General features: G+C 36.8%; 1 protein-coding gene across 2 annotated transcripts in view; it reads left to right on the forward strand.

Moving 5' to 3' along the window:
• USP3 (ubiquitin specific peptidase 3) overlaps nucleotides 1–17043 on the forward strand; it is a 73373-nt gene that overhangs the window by 4172 nt on the left and 52158 nt on the right. The window lies entirely within an intron of this gene.

The raw sequence follows: 17043 nt of genomic DNA on the forward strand, positions 1-17043 counted from the left end.
TTACTCAGTGTGCAAATGTTGTCTCATTTTCCTTGCTCTCACCTCTTCCCCGTAGATCTCTAAACCAGTGCTGCTGCCATTACCTCCTTTTTGTTCTGTTAGGACTCATAGGGGATTGGAGCCGTTAGGAATGCCTGTCCTTATTCATTCAGTTTTTACTCTGCATTGTTCCCTTCAACTTCTGGGCCTCCTTCTCTTTCCCACCCCCTCTGTTCCTTGTTCATCTCAGTAAACTGCAGGGCAATGAAAAGCATTTGTTTGTGGTTCTTTATAATTCTTTTTCTTGTTTTGTTTTTAATTGAAGAATATTATGATACAAACTTCTGTTAAAAACAAACAAACCAAAAAAACAAAACAAAACAAAACAAAAACCCAAGCGTATCCTTTTACTGTCTGGGTAACATTTTGTTATGTAATCTTAAAAATGTAACTTCTTTTTAAAAAAACTGTTCTGACACTCTCTCTTCTCCCAGCACAGATCCATTCTCTTCTCCTCCTCTGTAGATAAATGTTAAGGATTTCATGTGCAGCCTTTCAGGCTGTGTTTTGTTTTGTTTTGTTTTGTTTTGTTTTGTTTTGTTTTGTTTTGTTTTGTAAATATCACATCCTTTAAAATATTAGAGTCCCTGTTCTCTCTTTGTAATATAGTATACATATATGTTTCATATAAATGGCAATGAAAGAAGTACCGATTTTTGTGACTACTTAGAAATAGGTTATTTAGTTTACAGTAACGTTTAACAATTCATATCCATTTGTTATACTCAGAAGGTCACTGTTTTTGCAGTTTTAACTTCAGTGTTAAGCAAATGTTTGTCGTTGACTAGTAAATTATGATGAGTAATTCTTTACTTGTTTTCATCAGTTTACTCTCAGTTCAAAAGGTTTTTGACATTGAAGGGGGAAAAAAGCCATTTGAAGGATCCCTTTGGAGATTTTTTTTTTTTTTTGGCCATACAGCCCTTGAATGTCACATGAAAGCAGTACTGGGCGCGGATGGGGATTTAAAGTCTAAATACCACTTTTGATTCACACTCTACTGAAGTTTTGTGCTAATCTTTTCTTTTTTTTTTTTTTCAACTTTTATTTATTTTTGGGACAGAGAGAGACAGAGCATGAACGGGGGAGGGGCAGAGAGAGAGGGAGACACAGAATCGGAAACAGGCTCCAGGCTCTGAGCCATCAGCGCAGAGCCCGACGCGGGGCTCGAACTCACGGACCGCGAGATCGTGACCTGGCTGAAGTCGGACGCTTAACCGACTGCGCCACCCAGGCGCCCCTGTGCTAATCTTTTCTATATCATCCTTAGTTGGTTATTGTAGAAAAATGTCCATTAAAAGGAGGAAAGAATGGCTTCCCATCCTTAAAATTTTTACAGGTTGAACATTATTAAATTGTGGCTACTGAATAAATATCTTAAGATTTAGTCATTTAGACTACTACTGTTTCGGTGGAAGATGTCCAGACCTGGAAGAGAGAGAAGCTGGAGGTAGATAAAAATAAAAAGTTTCAATAAAAATGAAAATCTTGCCAAGATTTTGACACATGGGCTAGTGCTCAGTTTATTGTTATTTGCTGTTGTAAAACACTGCTTCCTATGAAAGTTAAGCATTAGCCAGGCTTTTAAAGTGTTCTCATTAGTTTTTCCTCTTTTCCTTCAGGACACTTACATGCTAGAATGAGGTAGCTACCTAATTGACAGAACCATGTTTCTTTAAGACTATTTCTTTTAGTGAGTGGAAATTAAGATCATTCTTTAGGTATAATATCACAATCATTGTTGTGAGTCAGATCAATCTATACATACCAGATATTGAAAACACACATTTTTCTTCATTTTCATTTAGCAATGTGCATGAAATGTTAAATGGGGAAGTTTGGAAATACAATTCAATCTCTGTGTGCTATGTAAAAAGTTTTCAGTGGGTTTTCTTGCAGCTGGCAAGATTATGAGGAAACAGTAACTCTTTGAGGAAATTTAAAAAAATTATCATAATGGAGTGGAATTAATATTCATAGGTCTATTTAAAAATATGTTGTATACTTCAGTGTCTTTATTTGTAAAAATACATTTGAGACTTTATGAATTTTGAAGGAATGCCTTTATTAACCAGAATTGCAATTTGATTTGTTTTATGTTGGTATAATATGCTAAAGTACGTGTGGTTTCATGGCTGAATTGGAATTAAATGGCAGATGTTTAAAAAAAAATTTTTTTTTTTAATGTTTTTTACTTTTGAGAGAGAGAGACACACGAGCATGAGTTGAGGAGGGGCAGAGAGAGAGAGGGAGACACAGAATCTGAAGCAGGCTCCAGGCTCTGAACTGTCAGCACAGAGCCCAACACAGGGCTTGAACTCACGAACCATGAGATCATGACCTGAGCTGAAGTCGGACACTTAACTGACTGAGCCACCCAGGTGCCCCTTAAATGGCAGATCTTGGGGAATATACACCATGGCAGAGCCTTCTTGGCCAATTGCCAGTCTTTTGTGTGAAGTTATACAGAGCTGCAAGTGTATGGACGCTCAGAGCTTCTGAAATGTAGGAAGGGAACTGCATCTGGTCACATTACTGTATCACTTGGGGGTTTAAAAACAAAATGCCAGGGACTCACCCTGTAGCAGGATTACATTGATGCCTTAAAAGAAATCTGTGGTAGTTGCAAACTGAGAAAGCTGTACTCTAAATTAAGTTTCCTCATACCTCAGTGTGATTAAGAAAGAAATGAAAAAGGATTTCTTCTTTCTGTATGAACGTGTGTGTGTTATTTTCTAGTACACTTCAGTAATTTCACTTCAGTTTATAAATTTTCCTTGCCCATAAGTTTCTTGTGGTTAGACTGAATGATTTGCTTCGTTGGTAAAATATTGGTGCATTAGTTTTAACTGTATTATTATTACCGTGGTCAAAATCTTTTTACTTTAGTTAATGTTAAAGCTCCTTTTCCATGTGCTCTGTACTCTAAAGAAGTTGAAACATGCTCTTGAGAAACATGCCATATCTTTATTTCCCCTTTCCAAGAGTCCCTGCCCTGTCTTATCTTTGCATATCCTTCAGTGAAGTTAAACACTGAACTTTCCCCAGTCCCTCCTCCCAGCTTCTATTGTAGCTAGATGTAATCGCTCTTAAACTCATAGTTCTTGGGATACTTGTAATTTCCTGCTGTGCATTAGGTTATTTGTAAATGTCCTTGGTGACTGCAGGAACCATATGTCAGATAATCTCTTCCACACTACTCAGTGTCCGGTGCAGAGAGGGCAGTATATGTTTGAAGGTTTGTATTTTGTTACGTATCTTCCAAAAGTGGGGAAGGTTACATCACATCTATAATATCGTGTCCTTTGGTCATTTTGGAGGACTGAATAGCCATGGAAAATCTTTCTCCAAGAAGACCTAAATCATGGCAAGTGTGAGCTATTTTATTTACCTCCCAAGAGGGACACCTTGCTACAGCTCCCTTCACTTCTCACATAAACAGGACATCCGGAAGAAGTTCATACCATCCAAACAGAACAACATAAAATGGGTCACTGTTTCCAAAGAGGGAAAGCGACACCAAAAGGAGTAATTTTGATTTGACACAGACCTACTCATTTAGGAGATCAGTCAGCTAAACTGAGCTTTGAAGTCAAGTGAAGATTTCTATAAAAATGAAAATCTCCCCCAAAATGAAAATCACTCCCACAAGGGCTAGTGTTCACTTTTATTATTTAAGTAATTTATTTTTTTCCTCACACCCCATCTTCTCTCTCCAGTCAGTAAAAATGGAATTGTATGTGGTATACGTTCTTTTATCACAAAGAAACTAAGATTAAAATTAGGAACTTTGATTTCTTATGTAGATATTTGGAGTTAATAGTTTTTAAATACTGAACAAATAGCTTTTGACATCTGACATAGTCTTGCCGATTCCGATCCTTATCAACAGTAACTGAATTTCTGAGGATACAAAAATGTAAAAGGAATATTAAAACTAAGTTACTAGAATTTTTCTTTTCTGGCAGGTAATGTTTTAAGACACTCTTTCACACAAGGAAATATTATGAAATGTTAAGCAATTCATTTGTTTAGAAAAAAGACTTGTATTTCAGATTTTAAACACCTGTAACAAATAGTTTTAACTAAAACTAGTAAAAATAAAGCTCTTATTTGTGGACTTAAATTGATACCGAATTGTTCTCAAAGAAAATTGTGATTGACTATTAAAAAGGGGAACATCTTTTGACTATCTTTATAAAAAATTTTAGTACAAATTTTCAGTGATGTAAAGATTAGAGAACAGGAAGAGTTTTGTTTATTTAAAAACAGCATTTTGAAGTTTATTTATTTATTTATTTTAATATGAAATACATTGTCAAATTGATTTCCATACAACACCCAGTGCTCATCCCAACAGGTGCCCTCCTCAGTACCCCTCACTCACCCTCCCCTCCCTCCCACCCCCCATCAACCCTCAGATTGTTCTCAGTTTTTTTTTTTTAATTTTTTTTTTCAACGTTTATTTATTTTTGGGACAGAGAGAGACAGAGCATGAATGGGGGAGGGGCAGAGAGAGAGGGAGACACAGAATCGGAAACAGGCTCCAGGCTCTGAGCCATCAGCCCAGAGCCCGATGCGGGGCTCGAACTCACGGACCGCGAGATCGTGACCTGGCTGAAGCCGGACGCTTAACTGACTGCGCCACCCAGGCGCCCCTATTGTTCTCAGTTTTTAAGAGTCTCTGATGTTTTGGCTCCCTCCCTCTCTAACCTTTTTTTTTTTTTTCCCCTTCCCCTCCCCCATGTTCTTCTGTTAAGTTTCTCAGGATCCACATAGGAGTGAAAACATACGGTATCTGTCTTTCTCTTTATGGCTTATTTCAGTTAGCATAACAGTCTCCAATTCCATCCATGTTGCTACAAAAGGCCGTATTTCATTCTTTCTCATTGCCGTGTAGTATTCCATTGTGTATATAATCTTTTTTTTTTTTTTTCAACGTTTATTTATTTTTGGGACAGAGAGAGACAGAACATGAACAGGGGAGGGGCAGAGAGAGAGGGAGACACAGAATCAGAAACAGGCTCCAGGCTCTGAGCCATCAGCCCAGAGCCCGACGCGGGGCTCGAACTCACAGACCGCGAGATCGTGACCTGGCTGAAGTCGGACGCTTAACTGACTGCGCCACCCAGGCGCCCCTATAATCATTTTGAAGTTCAAGAAGAACTTTTTTAATAGAGGTGTTCTGAAAACATAAAGGGCTCTTTCCTAATAAGCTAGTGCTTGTTTGCTTTTAACAAAGGATATAGATTTTCTCTGCAGGTATTGTTCTAATTTTCCAAAATTGGCCTATTTGATGGCAGTACATTAGAATTTAATAAAAGAATTTAAAAATAAGCTTGCTATGTAAATGAGTTCTTTTGAGTTTTAACTTTTCTTGGTTTGAAAAGATGAATCTTCTGTATCCATATCTAGTATTTATAATAAAACCAGAGATCAAATTTGCCTCCAAATATCACAATACTATACAAGGAAATGAAAAGGAATTTAAAATTTATTGCTGGATCCCCTGCTGCCCTTTTTGAGGGGTACTTTTTGCATAGAAGTTTTTGTTTTATTTTGAGGGGATTTTTTGGTATTAGTATTATACACAACTTACCGTTTAAAGATCACTTTGTAGGGACACCTGGGTGGCTCAGTCGATTAACCATCCAACTCTTGATTTCAGCTCAGTTCATGATCTCACACTTCATGAGTCTGAGCTCCATAGCAGGCTCTGCGTTGACGGTTGCCTGCTTGAGATTCTCTCTCCCTCTCTCTCTGCCCCCTCCCCTGCTCGTACATGTGCGTGTGCTCTCTTTCTCTAAAAATAGCATTAAAAAAAATCACTTTGTAGCTGTAGGTTAAAAGATTGTTTCTTTACTGTTGCATAAAAAATCAGGTTCATTTGTATGATGGTTGCTTCTTGTTTCCGATTGGTGGAGAGTCTTGTGGCTTGGGAGTATTTTCTAAGTTCTTCAAGGATGGCATACGGATCTTTGTAACTTTAATAGCACTTAATAGGAATGGAAAAACAACCTTAGAGTTTTAAAGTTAAGAAAGAGAAAGTTTTCTCTGTTTTGGGTGTGATATATGTGCCATAAAATATGGTAGCATTTGAGCAATTAAAAGTGGCTAGTACAGGGGCACCTGGATGGCTCAGTACGTTAAGCGTCCAACTTCAGCTCAGGTTGCGATCTCATGGCTCATGAGTTTGAGCCCCGCATTGGGCTCTGTGTGGACAGCTCAGAGCCTGGAGCCTGCTTCAGATTCTGTGTCTCCCTCTCTCTCTGCCCCTCTCCTGCTCTGTCTCTCTCTCTCTCTCTCTCTGTGTCTCTGTCTCAAGAATAAATAAACATTAAAAAATATATAAAAATTAAAAGTGGCTAGTACAGGGCACCTGGGTGGCTCAGTGGGTTAAGCGTCCAACTTTTGATTTTGACTCAGGTCTTGATCTCACATTTTGTGAGATAGAGCCCCACATCAAGCTTTATGCTGACAGTGCAGAGCCTGCTTAGGATTCTCTCACTTTCCTTCTGCTCCTCCCCTGCTCTCATGCATGTGTGCATTCTCTCTCTCAAAAATAAATAAACTTGGGGCACCTGGGTGGCGCAGTCGGTTAAGCGGCCGACTTCGGCTCAGGTCATGATCTCGCGGTCCGTGAGTTCGAGCCCCGCGTCAGGCTCTGCTGACCGCTCAGAGCCTGGAGCCTGTTTCAGATTCTGTGTTTCCCTGTCTCTGACCCTTGCCCGTTCATGCTCTGTCTCTCTCTGTCTCAAAAATAAACGTTAAAAAAAATTTTTTTTAAATAAATAAACTTAAAAAAAAGTAGCCAGTGGGACTGAGGAATGTTTTGTTTTGTTTTATTTTAATTAATATAATTTTAAATCACCACATGTGGCTGGCAGCTATTATCTTGGACAGTTCAGCCTCAAACTATTACAATTTAACATTGATATATTTTAATGTTATAAATCTTTCAAAGCATTTAGACAAAAATCTGACAGAAACTCCAAAAAGAAAATAAGTCAGTTTCACAAATTAAAATAGTTGCAGATGATTAAAACTTAAAGCAAATATAACCCAGCAAGATGTACCAAAAAGAAAAATTATATAATTAGTTAATTTCATGTGAAGCGTGCGGACATATTCATTATTTGTATCAACGTATTTCATAAAGAACCCCCAGTTATTATATCATTACAAGCAAAAAGACATTTATAAATAGCCATTTCTGAATTTAAAAATCCTAATAACATTGAAACAAAAGGAAATTATTAAAATATCACAGTCTTCTAAAAACTAAAGAAAAAAAGGAAGCATCATGTACTAAAGCCATTTCCATTAAATCAGAAACAAGACAAATACCTTTTAAAATCATTTACATGCGGGCTGCCAGGGTAGCTCAGTCCTTTGAACATCCGACTTCAGCTCAGGTCATGATCTCGCAGTTCTGTGGGTTCAAACCCAACTTGGACTCACCTGCTGTCACCTCAGAGCTCTGTCCTTGTCTCTCTCTGCCCCTCCCCCTCTCATTCTTTCTTTCTCTCTCTCTCTCTCTCTCTCTCTCTCTCACACACACACACACAAATTTTAAAAACCGTTAAAAAATGAAAGAAAAAAAAAGATCAGGGCACCTGAGTGCCTCAGTCGGTTTATCATCCAACTTCAGCTCAGGTCATGATCTTAAGATTCCTGAGTTCAAGCCCCATTTTGGACTCTGTGCTAATGGCTCAGAGCCTGGAGCCTGCTTCGGATTCTGTGTCTCCCTCTCTGTCTGCACTGTACCCCCCCATCCCCCTCTGCCTGTGTGTGCGTGCTCTCTCTCTCTCTCTCTCTCTCTCTCTCAAAAATAAATAAATATTTAAAAATCACTTACATGATTGTCAGTATTATTTAGCATTGTTTTGGCAGTTCTAGCCTTTGAAGTAAGACAGTAAGTAAATGAGATAATTAGTATTAATATTGGAAAACGGGAAAATTTTTTTTGTTTTCAAATTACATAATAGAATGCCCAGAAAATTCACGGAAACTTTAGTAAAAAACAACTAGAATTAGTTAAGAAATTTTGAAATGGTGATATATCATATACAAATAATAATAGCTTCATTAGCAGTTATCAATCAAAAATGGAAATACCCAGGGACAGCTGGGTGACTCAGTTAGTTTTGGCACAGGTCATGATCTCATGGTTCGTAGGTTCAAGCCCCGCAGCCGGCTCTGCACTGGCAGTGTGGAGCCTTCTTGTCTCTCCTTCTCTCTCTGTCCCTCCCCCATTTGTGCTGTCTCTGTCTCTCTCAAAATAAATAAATAAACTTAAAAAAAAAAAAGGAAATAAAGAAACAAACAAAACCCCAGCATAATGGCAAAAACTAGAAACTATATGTAGGAATAAACGTATTAAAGACACAAAGCAAAGACATAGATCCTTTGTGAATAAAATTCAGTGTTATAAGCAGTCCTTTCCTCCCCAAATTTTTACCTTCAAAATTTTTACTTGAGAGTCTAATTTGCATAATGATTTTCAAACATATGTGAACAGGAGTGTCTGGGTGCCTCAGTTGTTTGAGTGTCTGACTTTGGCTCAGGTCATGATCTCACGTGAGTTTGAGCCCTGCTTTGGGCTCTGTGCTGACAGCTGAGAGCCTGGAGCCTGCTTCAGATCTCAGATCCTCTGTCTCCACACCCCCACACTCCCTCCCCCCCTTCCCTTGCTCACGCTCTCTCTCTCTCTCTCTTTCTCAAAAATAAATAAACATTAAAAAATAACATAATGTGAACAGCATCCAAAAAAAATCACAAGAGCAGATGTGTTGCTCTTATTCAGTAAATATCCATTGAGAACCTACTCTGTGCTAGGAACCTAGTTTTTTTAGTGCCAGCAGTCACCAAAATAATGCCCTTGAGGGGATGAAAGAAAATATAGGACTTCTATTAAATGTTTTTATTGGGGTTCCTGGGTGGCTCAGTTGATCATCGGACTCTTGATTTTGGCTCAGGTCATGATCTCACAGTTTGTGGATTTGAGCCCTGAGTTGGGCTCCGTGTTGATGGGCTCTCTCCCTCTCTCTCTTCCCCTTCCTCATTCATTTGCATGTTCTCTCTTTCTCTCTCAAAAATAAACAAACTTTTTAAAAAAAGTTTATTAGGGGCGCCTGGGTGGCTTGGTCGGTTAGGCGTCCGACTTCGGCTCAGGTCATGATCTCACAGTCCGTGAGTTTGAGCCCCGCGTCGGGCTCTGTGCTGACAGCTCAGAGCCTGGAGCCTGTTTCAGATTCTGTGTCTCCCTCTCTCTCTCTGTCCCTCCCCTGTTCATGCTCTGTCTCTCTCTGTCTCAAAAATAAATAAATGTTAAAAAAAAATAAAAAAAAGTTTATTAAAAATAAAAGCTCTGGCCAGCATTTCATATACCTGCTGCTGGTAGTCTTTAGATTAAGTGGTCATGTGTCATGAACTGTACACAGAATGTCTTGAATCAGAGCTTCGTGTGTGGAGTCCTCACCCTTGTTCACCTTTAGCATTTTGCAGTTTATTGCAGTCTGCTTAGTTACATGGATTTACTTAGTTTTTCCAAGTCAACCCTCATCACATGATACACCGTTTAAATGATTTTTACCAAATGGGGCACCTGGCTGGCTCAGTTGGTAGAGCATCCAACTGTTGATCTCAGGATTGTGAGTTCGAGCCCCACATTGGGTGTGGAGGCTACTTACAATAAAAAAATAATACAAGAGATTTTTACCAAATAAGCCCTGCAAGATAATAATGCAAATACTAGTGAACAAGAAAAGGGAAAGCTAACAGACTTTCCCACTCTGAGCTCATCAAACACAGGAGAAGATAAAAATACTGGCTATCTAATAAAAACACAGACTAATCAGATCCGATAAGTTTGGACAGAAAGCTTAAGCTATAAGAAGTATGAATTTGTATCTATTATCATTAATGTCAACTTTCACCCTGTGTATATTATACTTTGAGATATTAGTTTAATCATAGTGTGAAGATATCATAAATAACGACATTTTCAAATAGTTTATTTTACCTCCAGCTTATTTTAAGATGTTTCTTTTTTATATTATGCACATTAATTTAGATTTACTTACATATATGTGATTTCTTAATACAGACATATAAATATATTGGGGGTAGTTTTGTGGTTTACTTTTTAACTTGATTAGGTGCCTGATGAAACTAATTTGGAGATTTCTTCTTAATAGATGAGGGTTTTGCCTTTTAGAATTAGAGGGGACATGTAATGCAGGAGTGAAAATAGGGAAGAAAGAAGTGTTTCTAAAGTTAGAATTGGGGCGCCTGGGTGGCTCAGTCGGTTAAGCGTCCGACTTCGGCTCAGGTCATGATCTCGCGGCTCGTGAGTTCAAGCCCCGCGTAGGGCTCTGTGCTGACAGCTCAGAGGCTGGAGCCTGTTTCAGATTCTGTGTCTCCCTCTCTCTCTCTGACCCTCCCCCGTTCATGGCTCTGTCTCTCTCTGTCTCAAAAATAAATAAACGTTAAAATAAAAAAAAAATTTTTTTTAAGTTAGAATTAAAAAAAAAAAAAAAAGCCAGGGAAAGAAAGCACATACGGAGATGACCAAAAGTGAGGAATATTTTTGTCATTAAACAAGTGAATGGTGCTACATGGAAGATACTAAAGAAAGGTAAGGGAGTTGATATATATGGGATGAAAGCTTAAATCTAAATGCAAAGCATATAATACTGAAGTGAAAGGGAAGATTGGGAGGGAAAGGTGAGAGAGAAGAGAATGAAGGTAAGGCTAACATTGTGGGACCATCAAATACTATAGCTTAATTTGGCTGTAGTTATCTGTGGGTTTGAAAGTCACTGTATAAGGGGGTGGGTGGGGTGGGAAAGATCATACCAGAGGAAATAACCAAAGTAGAGAATAGAATGTTAGTTGAAATAGAGGAGAAAAAAGATCGATTTGGGGGAGATTTTATAAACAGAAAAGTAGAAAGGATTAGATATGATTAGATGTTAGAAATTAGAAATAAATGAAAATCTAAAAGTATACACATGAGGAATCAATGTAATCAAGAAATTGGACAGTTTTATTTTGCTCTTTATTAGAGTAAGCAGAATGTGAAATAAACCTCTGATTTTATCCATTTTTTACCTCCCTAATTATATAGTAGTATAAATAACATATTTTTTAATGAAAATTTAGCTGCTACTTGTATATTCTTTCAGTGCAAGGTAGTAAAGTTAATTATTATCTTAACATCAGTGTACATGTAATTCCATACTATATGCTTAATTTCTTTATTAACTATTGGCTTAAAGTAATTTGAAAATATTTAGAGATCATTTTTGGCTGAGGGAATTTGGATTTGAGAAGAGTCTTTACATAGCCAAGATGATAGTGTGGTTTGTCTTAAGGTGTTAGAAATAAAGAAAGATACCAATCCCCTTCCTGCCTTGTTTTTTTATATCCTATTTCTTTATCTGACATCACTAATATGTTGCCTGATATGATTTCTAAGTGTTATTTTTTATCTTTAATGCTCAAGTTACTTACATTTTCTTAAAAAGTTCCTTTTTCTAAATACAAAAGTGGACCTTTTCCTTATCTGACAAATAGTCTATTAGAAGTAGAACTCATAGCCATCTTTGTACTTTCTTGGAAGTTCTTCTCTAAGCCTGAAATAGTCATGTGATGCTTTGATGAATCAAAAAAAAAAAAAAAAAAAAAAAAAAAAGAAGAAGTAGAGCTTATCTTTACTTGAAAAATCACCTAAAATCACTAAGTAAGAACTTTCTTAATTGTAAATTTAATAACCTAAAAATTGGTCATGTAATATTGATGGTTCTTGACTTGTGTTTGTTACATACTTGAAGTCCTATGTGTATGAGGAGATGCTGAACCCAGGCCCTCTTCGAGAGAAGTACTAATCAAGTTAGTTACCTGAACTCTGACCAGCTTCCGCCTTTCACAGTTTCTCAGTGACAGCAGTATAGAAAGAAGAAAAAGAGGAATACAACTCTTTATAGTATTATTTCAACTACATTTTGTGAGCCAGGTGTATGTTCACCTTATGACATTTAATCATATTTTATAACATTTATTTCAAAATGGGAAAAGCATTCCGAGTTTCAGAGGACCAATCTACAAGCTTTTGAAACCCATCCTACAAGTTAAGTACTTTTTTGTACTTCTTTTTCTGACATAATCTTCTTCAAGGGAAAACCAAGGAGAGTGGCTGGTTTTTTTTGTTTTTGTTTTTGTTTTTTTTAGGTGTTTGAGGTAAGTATAATTCTGACCGATTGGCTTCAACACAGTTGTAAACCAGAAGAGATGTTTAAAATTTATTTTTTTTAATATATTTTTTCATGTTTATTTATTTTTGAGAGAGAGAGAGCACGCAGGCAGGGAAGGAGCAGGGGTGGGGGATGGCGGAGAGAGGATCCAAAGTGGGCTCTGCGCTGACAATGTAGAGCCTGATGCAGGGCTTGAACCCACAAACTTTGAGATCATGACCTGACTGCTTAACAGACTAAGCTGCCCAGGCGCCTCCAGAAGAGATGTTTAGAACTTGTTTACTTTTTTTTGTTTTAAGCTTATTTATTTGGGGGGAGAGGAGTAGAGAGAGGGAGAGAAGAATCCCAAGCAGGCTCCGCACTGTCAGTGCAGAGCCCAACACAGGGCTGGAACTCACAAACCATGAGGTCATGACCTGAACCAAGATCAAGAGTTGGATGCTTAACTGACTGAGCCACCCAGGCACCCCAGAACTTGTTTACTTTAAATCCTTCTGTTTGCCTTGGGACTTTTTAATACCAATATTAGTGGGATAGTTTCCAGTTTGAAATCAGTGTCTTCAGCTAGGACTAAGGCAACCAGACAACATTTAAATTCTCATTTATATCCTACTTTTGCTACTTGTTATCTTTTGACCTCTGGGCCAGGGAGGAAGAAGAAATCAAAAGAAGTTGGGGCAGGTAGAGAAGCCTGTGCTGTGAGGCAGCTCTTGGTTACACAGAGGAAGGAAACTAACAATTCTTGATCTCTGCCACATGCCAGGCACTCTAAGAAGTTTTGACCTATAGAAGTAGGTGCTTTCCTTTCAAAATGTCATCATCATCATCATCATCATCAAATAATAGTGGTAAATTATTTCAGTTATCAAATCATGTGGTAAATTCAGAGAGTATAAAAATTATAATCTTAAAGGTAAATGTCCTTAGTGACTGTAAGAAAACCTAAAATTGGCTCTTGAGAAATAGGGGCCGTTGTGAAAACATTAAAAAAAGTTTCAAACCAGTGAAAACAACACCAGACAAAACAAAAATGATTTCTTATAGTTCAATAAAGTTAAATTTGTTACCCCTTTATGATATTGGGTAGTAATATAGAGTATTAGAGCGGGTAATGTCCTAGATACCCTTTAGATTAGCAGTGCTACCACCAGAAATAATACAAGTTATACATGTAATTTAAACTTTCTTAATAGTCACATTAAAGCAGAAGAAATAGGTGAATTGATTTTAATTGTATATTTTATGTAACCCACTTGTTCAAATAATGTGTCAACTTGTAATCACCATAAAATTAGAGATCGTTTGTATTCTTATTTTTACATGAAACCTTCCAAATCCAGTGTATATCTTACACTTACAGCACATCTCCATTCAGATGCTAAATTTTCATTAGAAATGCTTGACTTCTATAAAAATTGCAGTTAAAAAAAGTAGATTCTAGGGGTGCCTGTGGCTCAGTTGGTTGAGTGTCCGTCTTCAGCTCAGGTTATAATCTTACAGTTCATGAGTTTGAGCCTGCATCTGACTCTGTGCAGACAGCTCAGAACCTGGAGCCTGCTTCGGATTCTGTCTCCCTCTCTCTCTGCCCCTCCCCCACTTGTGCTCTGTCTCTTTCTCTCTCAAAAATAAACATTAAAAAATTTTTTTAAAAACCAATTTCATAAATTGGTGATGATTCATAGCATTTGCACATATATACTGAACAATTTTAATAACCACATCCATGATACAGTCTCCTTCAGAACACAGATATTTTCAATATGTATCGTACAGTGGAATAAATACAAGGGAATTTTAGTAAATTTTGTATAGTAAAAAAAATTTTTTTAAGTTTACTGTTTTGAGAGAGACAGAGTGTGAGTGGGGTAGGGGCAGATAGAGAGGGGAGAGAGAATCCCAAGCAGGCTCTGCACCATCACTGCAGAGCCTGATGCGAGGCTCAAACCCACAAACCATGAGATCATGACCTGAGCCAAGATCAAGAAAAGGACGCTTAACCAACCGAGCCACCCAGGTGCCCCATAAATTCAGATTTTTGATCTCACATAGCTGGCCCATTGTCTGTCTTGATAGAAACTTTTTCCTATCTACAGTCGTTTGAGACAAAACATACCCACAGTATTAATTGGTCAGTATCTCTTGTGAAACTCATGTAAAGCTAAAAATAAAAGTACTTGCAATTTTTCAAATGTTGAATTGATTGAGTTTAATTGTTAGAAAAGTCCTTTATTCACTGACACTTGCTTGGTGGGTCAATTTAAGATCTTTTACATTTTGGGGGTGCCTGGGTGGCTCAATTGGTTAAGTGTCCAACTCTTGATTTTGGCTCAGGTCATGATCCCAGGATTGTGGAATTGAGCCCTACATCAGGTTCTGTGCCACGCGTGGAGGCTGCTTAAGATTATTTCTCTTTTAGAAAAAAAAAAAAAATTTCACATTTTGTAAAATCTCCTTTTAATCTTTTCCTCAAATTTTAAATCCTAATTCCCTTAATGAAATGCTAATTTTTTTTATCTCTTCTTCTAAAAATGGTTTTCTTTCTTGAGCAAGAATCTAGGCCATTTTATAGTTGGCCAAAATTATAAGCTCAGATCCTTTACTAATCATTGAGACATTTTTTTGTTGTATGTTTAATTCTGATTTCATGAACTGCTTTAAGTTTTGTCTGTTGAGAGGCAACTTCTTATTAAATGAATATGCATTTGCGGAAGGTGACTCTTAATATTGTCTACTCCATTATCTTGAAACCTTTTTAATATAACATTCATTTTGCTCTGCTGTAACAAATTGTAATTGCCATCCTTTGTAAAATTTGTGACATAACTTCTCTACTTGATACTGCCTCATTAGTGTGCCTTCATGTGAAAGTTAAAATTTTTTTCATAATTTTTAAGCTAGAAAAAAATTTTTATTATAGTTAAAATAAATATTTCAACTTAACTATCAATTACTGTTTACATAACAGTAACTGCTGTCTGTATAAAATATTCACATAAACATTGCAGTGCTGCATTGTCACATAGAAAAATAACGAACTCAACCATTCTGTTGACATAAACCAGATTGGTAATATGCTAATGTGTAATACTAGAAATGACACATGCACCCATCATGTGATGTAATAATAAAAATGAAACATAGTTTTACCAAAACCGTAAAATTGTGTTTAGTGGAAAAGTATTTTGTAAAAATACTTTAGATGTTAAGTGAAATTTTGTATCAGTTAGAATTTTTTAAAAATTAAAATTCAATTATTCAGTTGCATCAGTCACATTAGCACAGCTGTAGAATCTTGAGCAACTTATTTAATTTTTTTTAATGTTTATTTTTGAGAGAGAGTACGAGCGGGGCGGGGGGGGCAGAAAAGGGGAGACAAAATCTGAAGAAGGCTCCAGGTTCTGAGCCATCAGCATAGAACCCGACACGGGGCTCGAACTCACCAACTGGGAGATCATGACCTGAGCTGAAGTCGGATGCTTAATGGACTGAGCCACCCAGGCACCCGGCACCTTACTTACTTTAAGGATGAAAGTTCAGAGAGATGAAGCAACTATATCCAATTAAGCCAGATTTATTTAGAATGGAGCAAAAGCATAAGTAAATCTATATTTCAGTATATGAAAGTGTTACTTTAACAAATGTTATTTTATATTCTAGGCTAAATCCATATTACACCAAAAAGAATTACTTTAATAAGAAAAAAAACCCAGTTATTTAGTTTAACTGGACATAGTTTGTTTAAACAGAACAACAACTTTTTTGTAGAGGTTAGAGTTTCCAGTTAGATATTATTAGATATTATGGCTTAGGGTAAATGTATGAAAAGTGATCTAAATTTACTCTTAGACGTTGCTCCCCAGTTGAACACTAGCATTTAATATTGTTTTTGTTCTGAATACTGAGTATTTTATTTGTAATACATGCATAAATTTATGTAAACATAAAATGAAAATGTAAGGAAGAATGTAGCAGTGCAATTTGATTCTTCAGTCAATGCTTAAGCTTCATGGAGGAACCAAGTGATTTAAGCCCAGATTCATAGAGTAGACCTTAACCCTCTTAACCTTTATGCTGAGAAGAAGCAAGGAATTAAACCTTTTCACTAATTTAACTTTGTATGTTTTTATCATAAAACTGATAAAGAATTATTCTCCTGCCATTGCTGGTTCTTTGGCCATAGAAAAACACTCCAGGATGTAAAAGGTAGCTTTTGCTGTTTGTGTACATGTTAGGAAACTTGGAGAATACATTAAGAGACTCATGATTGACAGCATAGGTAGTCAGTTAATGGGGGAAGGGGTGTTAAATAATTACATATATGTTATTATTTTAGAGTTTTCAAAAGCATCACTTGAAATTTTAACTTCTGTAAATAAGAGACACAAGCCATGCTTTTGTGTGTGTAATCTTTTTTTTTTTCATTACTCTCCCCCTTTTCTTCTCATTTTTTTTATAGACTGATTACAGACATGTAAGAAATGTTTTTTGGATTCTGCTGAAATGACCTAATTTTTACTAGTTGCTTTGCATTCAAAGTTTAATTCGCTCAGAATGGCAGCATTATTGTCATTATTCTTTGGTAGTTAAAATAGTGGTTTTATACAAAGCTGCTATTCAAAAGAACATATTGGTACTAGCTTGTAAGGTTTTTTGTTGTTGTTGTTAAAATTGACTTTATTCCAGGAAAAAAATTGAATGCTAATGTACAAGGTAATGTCTATTACATGAGTCCTTGTAATTGCTTACT

This window comes from Herpailurus yagouaroundi, unplaced genomic scaffold, assembly GCF_014898765.1.
Source record: "Herpailurus yagouaroundi ecotype Mexico unplaced genomic scaffold, PumYag 184, whole genome shotgun sequence".
Lineage (NCBI taxonomy): Eukaryota > Metazoa > Chordata > Mammalia > Carnivora > Felidae > Herpailurus > Herpailurus yagouaroundi.